The sequence below is a fragment of the Daktulosphaira vitifoliae genome, unplaced genomic scaffold (genome assembly GCF_025091365.1).
Source record: "Daktulosphaira vitifoliae isolate Bord-2020 unplaced genomic scaffold, ASM2509136v1 Scaffold_1, whole genome shotgun sequence".
Classification (NCBI taxonomy): domain Eukaryota; kingdom Metazoa; phylum Arthropoda; class Insecta; order Hemiptera; family Phylloxeridae; genus Daktulosphaira; species Daktulosphaira vitifoliae.
In genome coordinates, this window is record NW_026099572.1 from 21,209,572 (window position 1) to 21,226,220 (window position 16,649).

The window sequence follows — 16,649 nt, forward strand, 5'->3', positions numbered from 1 at the left end:
AAAATTTTTATTATATTAAATAATTATTTATCTAACATAAAGAATATGTATAAATAAAATGGTCAGCTTCAATAATTCACTCGTTTCTTTGGTAATTCTCTGAATCATTTTATTACAATTGCATTTTTGCGTAGATATGGAAATTTATGACAATAATAAGTAGCATTTATATACACTACTCTTCTTAATGTCGTTACACGGTGTTTGCATATAGTATTGTATCAATGTCATCTCCTTAGACTCTGTTCCAACTATTTTTGATCTGTTCTGATTTAATAGGATTTTTACACCGGCAGTAGCTATCTCATAATGGCAAAAGGAACCAGTAAGGGGCCGGAGTGTGTATAACTGTTAATTAAGTTCCCGTATGTATCTCAATCCGGGAATTAACAACAAACAGAACAGCTGAAGGGCAAATCTAAGACTTCGACTGAATAATTCCACTACGGCTAACGACGACCCAACACAATTATCGTGTTATATTATTAGAAACTTAAAAATATAAAAACTATTTCATATTCATCACTCATTTAACAATACACGTGAATTTATTATTTATATATAAAATTAAATATAAATAGGGTTTTAAAATTACTATAATGAGTTAGAAGATAGAAGTAGATCAAATCTGATTCATTTATCGAATAAAGCCGCACGAAAAGTGTTAGCTATTTTCAGGAGCGGATCTAACAATAAAAATGAATAATTAATCAATGTATATTTAAGTTAAAATATGTTTTTTTTTTCGTAAATATTTAGTTTTTTATTATTTTGATGGTATTTATTGATATGTCTATTCTTTGTATATTTTCGTTTAAATTCCGAAAAATTAGTAATTAATAATGAGAAATTATAATATCCATTATCTATTTTTTAATCTCCACATTGAAAATACTATATTTGACTATATATGACTAAAATTGAGTCATAGTCAGACAACTTTCAGGTTCAATTTAAAAATTGAAAAAAGTAGAAAATTAGTACAATATTTGGAACTTAATGTTATATAAAACGATAATTTGTAAATTTGATAAATACACCAAAGAAATGTCCCTGAACTCCCCTAAAAATTAATAAAATTGCAAAAACAGTGCAAATTCGAATTTAGTAACTATAAAAAGGTAAATATTGATTATTTGAACATGATTTTCTATTAAAATTTGTTCAGCTTTTTTTTTTTTTGTACGACAATAATAAACAAGTATTTTTCTGAAACTTCAATTTTAAAGAATAATAAAAATTTAATACTACAATTTTATGGTATAGAACGCTGTTAGAAGGATCTAGTTGACCAGTTGTTACAAAGATCATCAACTATATACTCTTATTTCGTGAGACAGCTGATCACCAGCATCTTGCTTTACTCACCCCCTTGCCCTCCCATCAAGGCAAATCGATGACTTCCGTGTCGATCTACATCCTTGTATTGTTCATTGTCATAAGTCAGTCAGTCAATTGTTTTTTGTGTCACTATTTCTGTTTGCAAGCGCCTTCGCTTGAATAGTGAATTGTTCGGCCGTTGTACGTTATGGTTTCACTGAACCAATTTCTTTCAATGATACGTCAAAAGATCACAAATTGTATCTAGTCGAAGACATTACCCTCAAAAATTGAACAAATTTCCCTTGTTCCCCGTAAATGGGGGAAACCTCCAAAAAAATTACAAATTTAAAAAGCGCTAATTTTCGAAATGTTTTCAATTTTTTTTACTAAAAATTGCCGTAATTTTTTCAAAAATAGACATATCAATATAATTTTTTTTTATAGATGCTTGATGTCTTTACTTATCATTTGGTATATAATTTTCATAAATTTAACCCTTTACTCGCCCACAGTGGGGGTTTAAAATGACAACTTTTTCAAATTAAATTTTGAAAGTGTTCCGGTAAGTCTGACAATTTTATATATATTTTAAATTAAAGCTAATGTTATAGACTTTATTATAAAAAAAGGAATTTGACCTCTGGACTTGTCTTCAAGGTAAAAATTCTTGATATTTTATTTTACATTTTAGCTTCGATGCGAAGCTGAGAAGGTATTGGTTTTATTAAGATGCGTTTTTTTTGTTTGTCTTTTACCACTTTTTCTCAGCTCTCACCGAACTGATTTCTTACAAAGATACGTCAAAAGATCAAAAATCGTATCTAGTCGAAGACATTACCCTTCAAAATTGAAAAAATTTCTCTCGTTCCCTGTAAAAAGGGGAAACCTCCAAAAAAATTACAAATTTAAAAATCGCTAATTTTGGAAATTTTTTCAATTTTTTTTACTAAAAACTGCCGTAACTTTTTCAAAAATAAACATATCAATATAATTTTTTTTCTAGATGCTTGATGTCGTTAACTATTATTTGGTATATTTTTTTTGTAAATTTGACTTTTTCTCTGCCCACAGGGGGGATTTAAAATGACAACTTTTTCACAAAAAATTAACTTTTTCAACTTAACTTTTGAAAATGTTCCGGAAAGTCTGACACTTTTATATATATCTTAAATTAAAGCTAATGTAATGTACTTTAATTTGAAAAAAAAAAATTTGACCTCTGGACTTGTCTTCATGGTGAAAACGGCTACCGAATGCTATTTTTGTGTGAAAATTTTCGATTTTATAATTTACATTTTTTACTTTAAAGTGCTATAACTTTTTAAAAAATGTATGGATCAATACAATTTTTTCATGAGAAGTAGTATTTATATACATCTTTCATTGGATATACTTTTTTTTTAAATCAGACTATTTCCCTATATATGGGAAATATATATGGGGGGCTTCAAATCTAAAAAATGCATATAGAAAGTAAAACTTTTTCAACTTAACTTTTGAAAATGTTCCGGAAGGTCTGACACTTTTATATATATCTTAAATTAAAGCTAATGTAATATACTTTAATTTGAAAAAAAAAATTTGACCTCTGGACTTGTCTTCACGGCGAAAATGGCTACCGAATGCTATTTTCGTGTGAAAATTCTCGATTTTATTATTCATATTATATTTAACTTTATAATGCTATAACTTATTGAAAAGTTTATGGATCCACACAATTTTTTTATGAGAAATAATATTTTTTAATAAACCCTTTTTCATTTGACATACTTTATCTTTATCGAGATATTAATAAGGAACCAGCAGATCAAGTAGCTTTTGGAATAAAACAATAAAAAGATTTGCATCGAAGCGTTTATTTTTGATAGTGATTTTAATCACTGTCAGATATCATTATACTTGATCCAACTATACCACGTCACAACTGTGCCGCGACCCCCCTGTGCTGGGTTTTTTTACATTATGTTGCTATAACTTTTTAAAAAATGCATGAATCAACCTTATTCTTTAATAATAAATACTTTATATATACCTCTTTCATTCGACTTACTTTTTTATAAATCGGACCATTTCTCTTTATACAGGGGGTAGCAACCCTTTTAAAATGCGTATAGAAAGTAGAACTTTACCAACTTAACTTTTGAAAAACTGACACTTTTATATATATCTTAAATTAAAACTTATGTACTATACTTTAATAAGAAAAAAAAATTTTGACCACTAGACTTGTCTTCGTGGTGAAAATAGACATCAAACAAGTGAATTATTGAAGCTGACCATTTTATTTATACATATTCTTTATGTTAGATAAATAATTATTTAATATAATAAAAATTTTTATGTTATATCAACATAAAATATTATAAACAATTCTTGTAAATTAAATTTGACTACTTTAGTGCACCTGAGTACGAAAATAATCTACAATTCTATACTTTGTTAAATATTTTAAATACTTGAAGTTCAATAGACAATTTTTCATAATTTTACTAGTAAAATGAAAATACACAAATACAACTTTTCAAATATTATTTTTTAAAAGTGAAAATTAAATTTAGATTATTATGAATTTTAATGAACTTATAGAAAACATAAGTCATTTTAATCATTCATCTGCTAGTATACTTTTAGATTAATTAATCTCTTTTTTTTTGCTAGTTCTGGATTACGAAATATATTTGATTTAAAGTCCAAAGTAAAAAGCATGAATGACTGAAAAACCTTGCAATTAAGCTCAAATATATTTTCAAAATACTGTACAAAAATATTAAATCTTAGGAAGTTATCATTCAACCCTTGTATTTGTGAGATTTTATTAAATCTTGTTATTTTTTCATTTATTTTTTCGCTTATTTGTACGCATGCCATTAGTTCCTCAGTTTTAGTAATTGATTTCGTGTTATATTTTTCGTTATTTACATCTATTCGTAATATTTCAAATGATTCGGCGTCAAATTTTGCTCGTATTGCGTTTTCAATATTTGTAATAATTTTAGAGTTTATGATATTATACGTTTTTTTATTGTTATATTCAATAGTTGGTTTATTTCCCAATGATAATTGGATGTTTCCAAATTCCGAAAATCCAAATAACATAACTTTAAATTTATCAGTAATATCTTGTAAATGATTCTGCATTTCAATATTACACTGTTCAACAATTTTATCATCATTATACATTAAATACTTTAGATGCTTTCTAACAAAATGTAAAATTACGACTTCCAATATGTTTAAGATTTTTTCATGATAAGCTCTAATTTTTAATATCCATATATCAAACCAATAACAATTTCGGGCATCATCATATGCATCCCTAATATCTTTAATAATATTAATGCATTTTGTATTACTTTGATCCCCGAAACCCATTATTATAGTTTTTAAAATATTTATGTTTTCAATTATTTTGTAAATATAAATTTTTTTAAGTGTAACCCAATTGTCTACTTTTTCGCCATGCATTAAAACGTTATTAGTTATATTTCTATTTGCCATTACATTTATTGCGTCTTCTATCATTAAAATCTTATCTCTATTATTTAAATTGTCTAGTTGTTTACCTGTAGAATCGTAATAATTATTCTTTCGACAATCACGAGTTGTATTTAACAATAAATTATTTTTTATATTACTTAGACAATCATCAATATGTGTTATTATTAATGAATCATTGATCGACTTATGGATTTTCAAATATATTGCAAACATGTAAATAGTCCATAAAGGGTATAGAAATACCTTTAGATTTGACTTTAGTATAACAGCTAGCATGTGTTGAATAATTGATTCATTCAACAATAAATTATTGTGTTTATTATATTTTTCAACAGTACTATTACTTAAAAAAGTTTGAAGAAGACTCGTGTATTCTAAAAGGTTATACAAATTACTGCAATAAAGGTCGAGGTACATTATATCTGGTCTGGTCTGCAATGAAAAAGATTGTGGTTTATCTTCATGAATAATTATACCTTTCAATTCATCAAAATCTATTTGAAGCATTTTAAGGTGATTGTCATAAAAAAATCCAGTATCAAGATTAAATGCTACTCTAAGTTCTTCTGTATCATGAAAAACCTTCGGTTCCGGATTTGGTTTCGGTTTTTGTTTTGATTTCGGCTTAGAAAAACTACATGTGATAAATTGTACATTACAAAATATCCCAAAGAATATAATAAGCACGTAAAATTTATTAAAAATCATTATTAGTATCTTATTACTTAATCATTGTGACGTACTTTTTTAAAATTACACTAAAAAATTGTAGACATTTTAATATATAATTTTTGTATTTATATAAACAATTATTATAATGAACGCTCTATATCAAAAATAGTGTTTAAACAGTTTAAAAGTGATTTATTGTCACAGTATTATTTCAAACAGAAGTATTGTTTAGTATTAAAAAAAAGAAAAAATTAATTCATTATAATATTGAGTTTCACATGATTTTTTATAAGAATAAACGAAAAATATAAATTTAATAATAATAACCACGTCATGGTATCTAATGTCTTCTAAAAATTAAATATTAATATATAATACGACGCCATTTTATTATGTATTTTTCAATAAAATTTCTATCGTTTAAATTCATAATAAACAACATTATTTTAAAACTAAGATAAATTTTCGAATAATACAAATCCTTTTTTAAACATAGTTATACTTTGCCATAATTCACTTCGTAAAGTATCAACAACATTTTTGAATTATTAGATATATAAATATCGAATTGAATGTTTATAAATATATATCAAAATAAACTTTAATTACATTATCACCTTTAGAAAAATATTTAATGTGTATAATTAAATAATTGTATGCTATTTATAAAAATACATGTAGTTTAAGTTATAGATAACGATCTAAATAGGAAAATAACTGATCGATAACAGTATTTGGAAAATTAATGACACTTGTACATGTGGGTGGGAGGAAGAGTATGGTTGGAAAATGACTAGTAATAAAGGCATTTTTTATTGAATAAACAAAAATTGTATCTTCAACTATTTAATTTTTGTTTTGGAGTTTAACAACTGAATCCCTATTCGTAATTACGTAAATATTTTCTACTTATGAACGTCAATACCGATCAAATTTATTTTCTTTTCATAGATAAAAAAATAACATAAATACATTTTTTTTAACATATAAAAGACCTATTGCTGCGTTTGACATAATTTCAAACTTCCTGTATATAGGGCACAATATTTCTGTACTAGTTATACTTCCACTACACACCCATTCTTTGTATTAAAATGCTTGTTATTCAATGAATAAATGTCTTAATATTATTATTGACTGTTTAAAATTTTTAGAAAGAATAATTCTCAAAAATGGCTATGTCAAAAATTAGATAAAATTAAAAAATGAATTTATATATTTTTGTTTATTAGTGATAAATAATAAAAATATATACTTATGGCGGATTCCCACGACAGGTGTACTTGCCAAGTACACCAATAATTGTATACTTGCCAAATCATCCAATTATTAACAAGTGGAGCGTTCTCATAACTGGATACTTGACAAGTGTACAAGTACTGGTATATTTGTCAAGTAATAAATAAGAGCCAAGTATACTATTCCTAAGGCTGGAAATTGAGAATTTTCACACAATAATAGCATTTGGTAGCCATTTTCATCGTGAAGACAAAATAAAGTCCGAAATTTTTTTTTTACATAATAAAGTAGATTACATTAGCTTTAATTTAATATATATAAAAAAGTGTCAGACTTTCCGGAACACTTTCAAAATTTAAGTTGAAAAAGTAAATTTTTTGTGAAAAAGTTGTCATTTTAAATCTCCCCCTGTGGGCAGATAAAAAGTCAGATTTATAAAAAAAATATACCAAATGATAGATAAAAACATCATGCATCTACAAAAAAATGAATTATATTGATCCATAGATCTTTCAAAAAGTTATAGCATTATAAAGTTAAAAATATAAAAAAGAATTTTTTTACAAAAATCGTATTTTTTTTATTAAGTTTAATGTCTGTTTTCACCATGAAGATAAAATAAAGTCCGAAATTTTTTTTTACCATTATAAAGTATGTGGAATGAAAGATTTATATAAATACTACTTCTCATAAAAAAATTGTAATGATACATAAATTTTTCAAAAAGTTATAGCATAATAAAGTTAATAACCCAGCACAGGGGGGTCGCGGCACAGTTGTGACGTGGTATAGTTGGATCAAGTATAATTATATCTGACAGTGATTAAAATCACTATCAAAAATAAACGCTTCGATGCAAATCTTTAGATAGTGTTTAATTTTAAAAAAATTGGTGTTTTATTNTTGTTTAATTTTCAAAAAATTGGTGTTTTATTCCAAAAGCTACTTGATTTGCTGGTTCCTTAATATCTCGATTAAGATAAAGTAGGTCGAATGAAAAAGGGTTTATTAAAAAAAATTATTTCTCATAAAAAAATTGTGTGGATCCATAAACTTTTCAATAAGTTATAGCATTATAAAGTTAAATACAATATGAAAAAACCCAGCACAGGGTGGTCGCGGCACAGTTGTGACGTGGTATAGTTGGAAGACTAAGTTTTGTGAAGACAAAATAAAGTCCGAAATTTTTTTTTTTCAAATTAAAGTACATTACATTAGCTTTAATTTAAGATATATATAAAAGTGTCAGACCTTCCGGAACATTTTCAAAAGTTAAGTTGAAAAAGTTAATTTTTTGTGAAAAAGTTGTCATTTTAAATCCCCCCCTGTGGGCAGGTTAAGTGTCAGATTTACAAAAAAAATATACCAAATGATAAGTAAAGACATCAAACATCTATATAAAAAAGAATTATATTGATATGTTCATNGCATCTATATAAAAAAAATTTATATTGATATGTTCATTTTTGAAAAAGTTAGAGCATTATTAAGTTAAAAATATAAAAAACAATTATTATACAAAAATCGTAATTGTTTATTAACTTTGATGTCAACTTTCACCACGAAGACAAGTCCAGAGGTCAATTTTTTTTTTCAAATTAAAGTACATTACATTAGCTTTAATTTAAGGTATATATAAAATTGTCAGTCTTTCCGGAACATTTTCAAAAGTTAAGTTGAAAAAGTTAATTTTTTGTGAAAAAGTTGTCATTTTAAACCCCCCCTGTGGGCAGAAAAAAGGTCAAATTTACAAAAAAAATATACCAAATAATAGGTAAAGACATCATGCATCTATAAAAAAAAGAATTATATTGATATATTCATTTTTGAAAAAGTTACGGCAGTTTTTAGTAAAAAAAATTGAAAAAATTTCGAAAATTAGCGATTTTTAAATTTGTAATTTTTTTGGAGGTTTCCCCCATTTACGGGGAACGAGGGAAATTTTTTCAATTTTGAAGGGTAATGTCTTCGACTAGATACGATTTGTGATCTTTTGACGTATCGTTGAAAGAAATCCGTTCGGTGAGAGCTGAGAAAAAGTGGTAACAGACACAAAAAAAAAAACATCATAGTAAAACCAATACCTTCTCAGCTTCGCATCGAAGCTAAAATATGATTTTTGTAAAAAAATTCTTTTTTTATATTTTTAACTTTATAATGTTATAACTTTTTGAAAGATGTATGGATTAATATAATTCTTTTTTGTATAGATGCATGATGTCTTTACCTATCATTTGGTATATTTTTTTGTAAATCTGACTTTTAACCTGCCTACAGGGTGGGATTCAAAATGATAACTTTTTCACAAAAAGTTTACTTTTTCAACTTAAATTTTGAAAGTGTTCCGGAAGGTCTGACACTTTTATATATATATCTTAAATTAAAGCTTATGTAATATACTTTAACATTAAAAAAATAAAATTCGCACTTTATTTTGTCTACACGGTGAAAATGGCTACCGAATGCCATTATTGTGTGAAAAACCTCAATTTTATTTTTTATATTTTTAACTTTATAATGCTATAAATTATTGAAAAGTGTATGGATCAACATATTTTTCTATGAGAAATAATATTTTTTAATAATCCTTTTTCATTCATGCTTTATCTTAATCAGGATATTAATAAGGAACTAGCAGTTTATGAAGCTTTTGGAATAATACACCAATTTTTTATAATTAATCACTATCTAAAAATTTGCATCGAAGCGTTTTTTTTTTATAGTGATTTTAATCACTGTCAGATATCATTATACTTGATCCAACTATGCCACGTCACCACTGTGCCGCGACCCCCCTGTGCTGGGTTTTTTTACCATATAGAGCTATAACTTTTTGAAAAATGTATGGATCAATACAATTTTTTCGCGACAAATACTATGTTTATACTTTTTTCATTTGACATACTTTTTTTTTTAAATCGGATCATTTCCTTTTATACAGGAGTTGTTCAAAACTTAAAAATGTATATAGAAAGTAGACCTTTTCCAACATAATTTTTGAAAATGTTCCGAAAATACTGACACTCTTATACATATATTAAATTAAAACTTATGTATTATTATTTAATATGAAAAAAAAAATGTCGAACTTTACATTGTCTTCGTTATAAAAATGGCTACCGTATTCGAAAATATGCTATTCTTGTGTTAATATTCTTAGTTTTGTATTTTATTTGGTTAAAAAAAATAACTTTAAAATTTGAACTAGCTAAATTACAATTTTTATTAAGTGACGAATGTGACGTACAGATTATGAGACGGTAAAACTTGTGTCTTTCACGCCTGTGTCACTGAATTTTTTTCCATTTTTCTCTTAATTCTTTTTGAGTTAGAAAAAAATGTTTCACTCATTTGATATTTATCTCATTTAGATTCAATAACTTCAATAAATATCAAGGATCCGATTACTGTAGTCTCCTCTCATGAGAAGAAATTCATATTAATAATATTTTACTATTTGGTTTTTTTTCGTGGCTATCATTTATTTTCTCAGCTCTCACTTGACCTACTTTTTTCTACGATACATCAAATATTTACAATTCGTATCTAGTTTAACATATTACCCTCAAAAATTAAAAAAAAATTCCACTTTATCAATTAAAAAGTTACTTAGCCCACATTCTTCATATAGATAGTTAAAATCATTCATTTTTAATGATTTTTAAGTATTTATTGTCGAATTAGCTTTGATATGAAAATAGGGTTCAACTACAAAATAAAAAATTTTTCTTTGTCGTTGATTAATTTATATACTCTATTTGTGTGTCTTACTACCATTGTATAATAATGCAAATTTTTTGGTAACATTTTGCTATATAAATCAATTCTAAAAAAATCGATTGTTAGTTTCTCCTGAAATAACAATGATTAGTTAATTTTAAAATAGTTAGTTTTAAAAAGTATAATTTATAATTGTATAATAGAGAGGGCAATTTAAATATTCGATTTTAAAATTTCAATTATAAAATGAAATTAAATATTATTAGAAATTAATGATTTTAATTGTCTATATGTAGTATGTGACCTAAGTAACTTTTTAATTGATGAATGTTAGTAAAAATTAATATAATTTTTATGGAAGTCAGTGTAATTTAATTTAAACTGCCATAACTTTTTTTAAAAATGGTATATTTTTTTATAAATTTGACTCTTTATCTCCCTACAAGAGAGAATTCAAAATGACAACTTTTTTACAAAAAATTAATTTTTTCAACATAACTTTTGAAAGTGTTTTGAAAATACTGACACTCTTATATAAACCTTAAATTAAATCTTATGTAATATACTCTATTATGAAAAAAAACATTTCGGACTTTCTCTTGTCTTCACGATGAATATAGCTACCGTATACTATTATTATGTTAAAATTCTCGATTTCATATTTAAATTTATAATGCTATAACATTTTGAAAAATGTATTGATCAATACAATTTTTTTATGAGAAATATTATTTATATACATCTTTCATTTGACATTTTTTTTTTTAACAAAACCATTTCCCTTTATATATTTATTCATTATTCAAGGGATAATCCCTTTATACAAGAGGGTCAAAACTTTAAACATGTGTATTGAAATTTTCAATTTAATTTTTGAAAGTGTTCCAGAAATACTGACACTTTTATATATATCTTAAATTAAAACTTATGTATTATACTTTATTTAAAAAAAAAAAAAATTTCGGATTTCTCATTAATATCTCATTCATTCGACATACTTTTTTTTATATATTCATATATTACACATATAAATCATAAAACTTGTAATCAGAATATAAATAAGAAAATAAAAGATCATCTAGCTTTTGAAATAATCCATCAATTTTTTAAAATTAAACACTATCTACAGATCTACATCGAAGCGTTTTTTAGGATAGTAAGTATAGTAATCAAAAAATACCCAGCACGAGGGGTTCGCAGCACAGTGGTGACGTAGCATAGTTGGATCAAGTATAATAATATCTACAATGATTGAAATCACTATAAAAATAAATGCTTCGATTCAAATCTTTAGATAGTGTTTAATTATAAAGAAATGGTGTATTATTCCAATATGATATGCTAGTTCCTTATTAATATCTTGATTAAGATAAAATATGTCGAATGAAAAAGGATTATTAAAAAATATTATTTCTCATAAAAAAATATGTTGATCCATACACTTTATCCATTACACAAAATGTAAAAAATAAAATCGAGGTTTTTCACACAAAAATAGCATTTGGTAACCATTTTCACCGTTAAGACCAAATAAAGTCCGAAATGTTTTTTTCCATAATAAAATATATTACATTAGCTTTAATAAAAGTGTCAGACTTTCCGGAACACTTCCAAAATTCAAGTTGAAAAAGTTAATTTTTTGTGAAAAAGTTGTCATTTTGAGTCCCCCCCTGTGGGCAGGTAAAGGGTTAAATTTATGAAAAAATATACCAAATAATAGGTAAAGACTTCAAGCATCTATAAAAAATAAGTAATAAGTATAGTGTAATTTGGATAATTTTCATCCATGAGTTATCTTTTATTTTTATTTAGTTAATTTTTTTTATATAATCCTAACAATTTACGGGAGTTTAAAAAATAGTGTGAATTGTTTCCTGTAAAGATACACTAGCATTGCTGAACTTTTCCTGGTGCACTGCAGTGCGCTCAAATTAAGTAATAATTTTTTTTAAATCTATTAAAGTCCTTAATTTATTGTAATGTAATAATATTATACTCATTTTTAAATATTTCAGAATTTAAATGAAAGTTGTAAAGCTTTAGAATACTAGAATTTATATTCAAGTTAATTTTGATTTTATAAATTGAACTTGTCAAAATTGTTTATAATATTTCGATTTATAAATGATTTGTATATCAATAAGGTTTTAATATATTTTTTAAGTAAAATTTTTATATAGTGAAAATACTTTGTTGAAAATTTTGTTTAACAATTTTGAAAACACCAAATTCATTTCTGCATCAATGTTTTTTAATATTTTGGATGATAACTTTATCACGTTAAATGTAAAATATGACTAAAAACTTAAAAAAAGACTTATCTTCAGGTTTACACTTATGAGAATAACAATATTTAAATATTACAATATTTTAAACATCTAAATAGTTATCCTTATTACTATTTTTAGAATGTATTCAACATAGATTTAGTTTTTCTATAGTTCAACTATATGTTATGTTGATTTAAGGTTTATCAGTAATCAATTTTAATTTTTTTTAATTTTAATGCTTATGATTGTTTATAGTATACTACTACAACTAGTAATAATGTTTTTTTTTTAATTTGTATAGATACCTTTATACACTTAGCAATATTTTTTTTAAATTGATTGGTCATTTCCGTGTGCATACCTAATTCATACAACACCTAACGTAAGGAAGGCATTACCGTCAAACTGCTTGCAGTATAATCATTATTTGCACAACTATAGCGGTTTTTTATAACTCCCTTGCCGCCCTTGGCCGGTAATGAACTATCAAAACAATAACACCCTTCTAAAAATAACACCTTGTAGCACGTTTTGATAATACCAAAAGGAAGACATTGTACAAGTTATATAATCTAATAAAACAAAGGTGTTTCCTATTTTAAAAATGCTGTGCATTATTAATGAAGTGTGATTCATTAAGTTCATTTATCAACGTCTCCAGTTTAAAACCCTTTACCATCTATCTTTAAGTATACTACAGCTATCTTCTGAAAGGATTTTTGCAAATTATTAATCTGATAGAATTGTGTTACAAGCATTACAACACTTAAAGACTATTTCTGCTTTATACAATTTTACTAAATAATTAGTAAGTAATAAAATTATTATTAAAATGTATTTACATTAATTAAAATAGCTCTGAATCAAATCAAAATCGTTAAAAAGAAACCACACAATAAAATCATAATGTTTTAAAATAAATCATATTATCATATTTATATTCATAGTGTTATTTGAAAATATATTAAAAAGCTTTTCAATCGCAAATAAACTTATTTTTGTTTAATGATGTTTCCATATAATTTACCTATTAAAGTATTTAATATTAGAACTTATTTTGCAAAGCTGAGAAGGAGTACAATTTTTTGTAATATTGATCGAATTTTTATTTGCAATTTAAACTGCTAAACGTTAAGAAAAACTTATTAGTCAATCCGGTTTTTTTTTAAGAATACTTTAAGTATCTTCCTTTTATTTGATGTATATCTTTTTTGATAATCTAACCCCACCCCCTGATACAGGGTTTTCGATTATATAAGGGCTCAAAATTTGAAATGTGCTTCTAAAAAGTAGAACTTATTCTACATAAATTTTAAAAATGTTCTGAAAAATCTGACATCGTTACATATATTTTAACTTAATTATTATATAATATACTCATAAAATATGTGGTTCAAGTGAGAAAAACTAGGAGTGGGACTATAGTTCCTAAAAAATAAGGATCGTTCCCGAGCCATACCGAATTGTCTCCTTTCAAAAACTAAAAATGATATTGATCATAATAAGCAAATATACAAACTTAGTAACAAAAATTATCTCAATAAAGAAATAGATTACTTTGACTATTCAAATAAATTTCTAATATTGACACTTTCCACTCTTCAGTGCTCAAAATTAAAGCGTCCCCCCGGCTTTTTAAGATTCGACTTAAGGAGACGCTAGATTGTACTTCAAATAAGAAGGGGAACACCGTCCTCTTCACTTTAACTACTGAAAATGTATTAGGCTATACCTTATAAAATTTTAACCTCTTGACCTATTTTCCACGTATGAACAGATTTAAGTCACAGTTATAAAAAAATATATAATTTGTGTGTAAAAATCGAATATTTCAGAAAAATATAATAAATTGTTATATAAAACATTTTGAAACCCCTTCGAAATTTACTAGATGCATCTTTTTAGATTCACACTCATTTATTAATATTATACATGCAAATTAATTTTTCTAATAATTTAAAGTTTCGTTTTTTTGAGTATATAATGTTATAGATATACACTGTTAATCGGTAGACGAATAATTGATAATATCGTTGGTGCATCAATAAATAGTCCGGTAGTAAATATTTCAAATTACAACACCATAGAATATTACATTTTCCAAATTTTTTTTCCACATTAATTTTTCTAAAGTACTGATCGTAATGAAAATTTAATACAATATAAAAGATACCACGAGCTATCTGAAGGTATGCTTTGTATCAAAATTTAATCAAAAATCGAAGTACAGGAATGGTTTGAAAGGTACCCCCCACGCAAATAAACTTTTTTTTCAAGTCGACTTTTAAAAATGTTCCGGTAAAATAACTGCGTATTTCTATCCTATAGCAAACCTCTTGAAACGTACTACAATAATAAAAAATATGTGTTCCTACGGTTATTCCACTATGAGAAATCGGTTGTCAAATAAAAAACATACTTTATTTTATATTAAGCAAATATTTTAACATATATTTAATATTTAATGAAATTTTAAAACGTAAAAGTTGTGAAATTTAACAGATTCAACTCGATGCGTTTTTAATTGTAATGGTGTTAATCACTATCAGATATAATTTATATTTATCTCAACTATACCGGTCTCCACTATGCCGCGATCCCACTGTACTGGGGTTTTAATTTTGTATAAACATAAAAAATTGTTGAAATTTGCTACATTTTGGGGTACGATAAAAATGAAAAATTAATAAAATGTTTATTTCAGATCATATTTTTTTTATTTATATTTTATTTAAATGTACCCCCACTTTTTATGTATTAATATTTTCTTCATCCGCATTATACTTATACATCTTTCATAACGTATAAACTTCATATTAATTCTTTGTTACTTTTATTGTTATTTTTGTTCGTTTCATTGTATACACTTTTTTACAATATCTTTTATTGTTTTTAGACATTATTAAAAAATTCCATTCTAAGTTGGCCTCGTCTGAGTGTGTGCAACGGGCTCACCATGTATCTACTTGAAAATCGAGTGTCTGCGTGTACCTGCAGCCCAAAAGCAATATCAATAAGTGAAACTTTGAGCATCAAACAGAAAAGCATTATTTAATGTTTCGTGGAATTTTCCTGTGAGTCGAGTTTATGCTTTGACGGATGGGGGGGGGGAATACTCAGAAGAGCTGCGAACGTTGGGCATAAATAGGTGCGAGGCGGAGAGTGAGGTCACGTGTCGTCGACGTCAATGGGGCACGTGTTCCAGGTACGGCGTATAATTTGATTTGACGTTGTACATTAATTAAAGAACACAAAGGAACATAAATATAGTAGATAGTGGTCGTCTGCAACCGAGGGATGTTTCCATGTATATCGTTATTATTATTATTATTATTATTATTATTATAGTTGGCAACAAAATGTTAGCTCTTCATGTCCAGGGAACATGTATGAAATTCAATTTATTGCTACTTATCGAGCTGTTCAAAATGATACAAAAAATTCACAATTAGTTTAATTAATTAAATTAGTTTAATACTTTTAACGATAATTTCTCCGAACGAGACCAATAGACTTATGTAAGCTGTTTGTTATTTATGTCATCGACTAACGCAAATTAGACGTAGTTTATTTTACGAGAAGTTTGAGTTAAATTTCAATGAAACATTTTCTTGCAAATTAAAAAAAAATGTTTTTTTTCGGAAAATATGTATAATTCATCACATTACATTCGAAATACGATTCATTCAGAATAATCGTTGTCTTCTCTTAGTAAAAGTTTAATAAATAGCAAGTAATTCAGATCATTAATAATGACTTTAAGATAATTTTTTGAGACATTACTGTGTAGCATATGACCAATATTCGAACAAGTAACAACACTTAAATTTTGATTATACAGTTGAAAGTTCTACTCTGTTCCTACTGACTGTTTTCCTAACACAAAACCACTAAAATATGTAAAATGCTATTTTGATGTCATGTTGT

At 25.7% G+C, this 16,649-nt stretch overlaps 1 long non-coding RNA gene across 1 annotated transcript; it reads left to right on the forward strand.

Moving 5' to 3' along the window:
- The first annotated feature begins 2,392 nt into the window (after window positions 1-2,392).
- LOC126893547 (uncharacterized) lies at window positions 2,393-2,973 on the forward strand. Its single transcript, XR_007701208.1, has 2 exons — window positions 2,393-2,467; window positions 2,838-2,973. It is a non-coding gene; the product is annotated as an uncharacterized LOC126893547 (long non-coding RNA).
- Window positions 2,974-16,649: the final 13,676 nt, after the last annotated feature.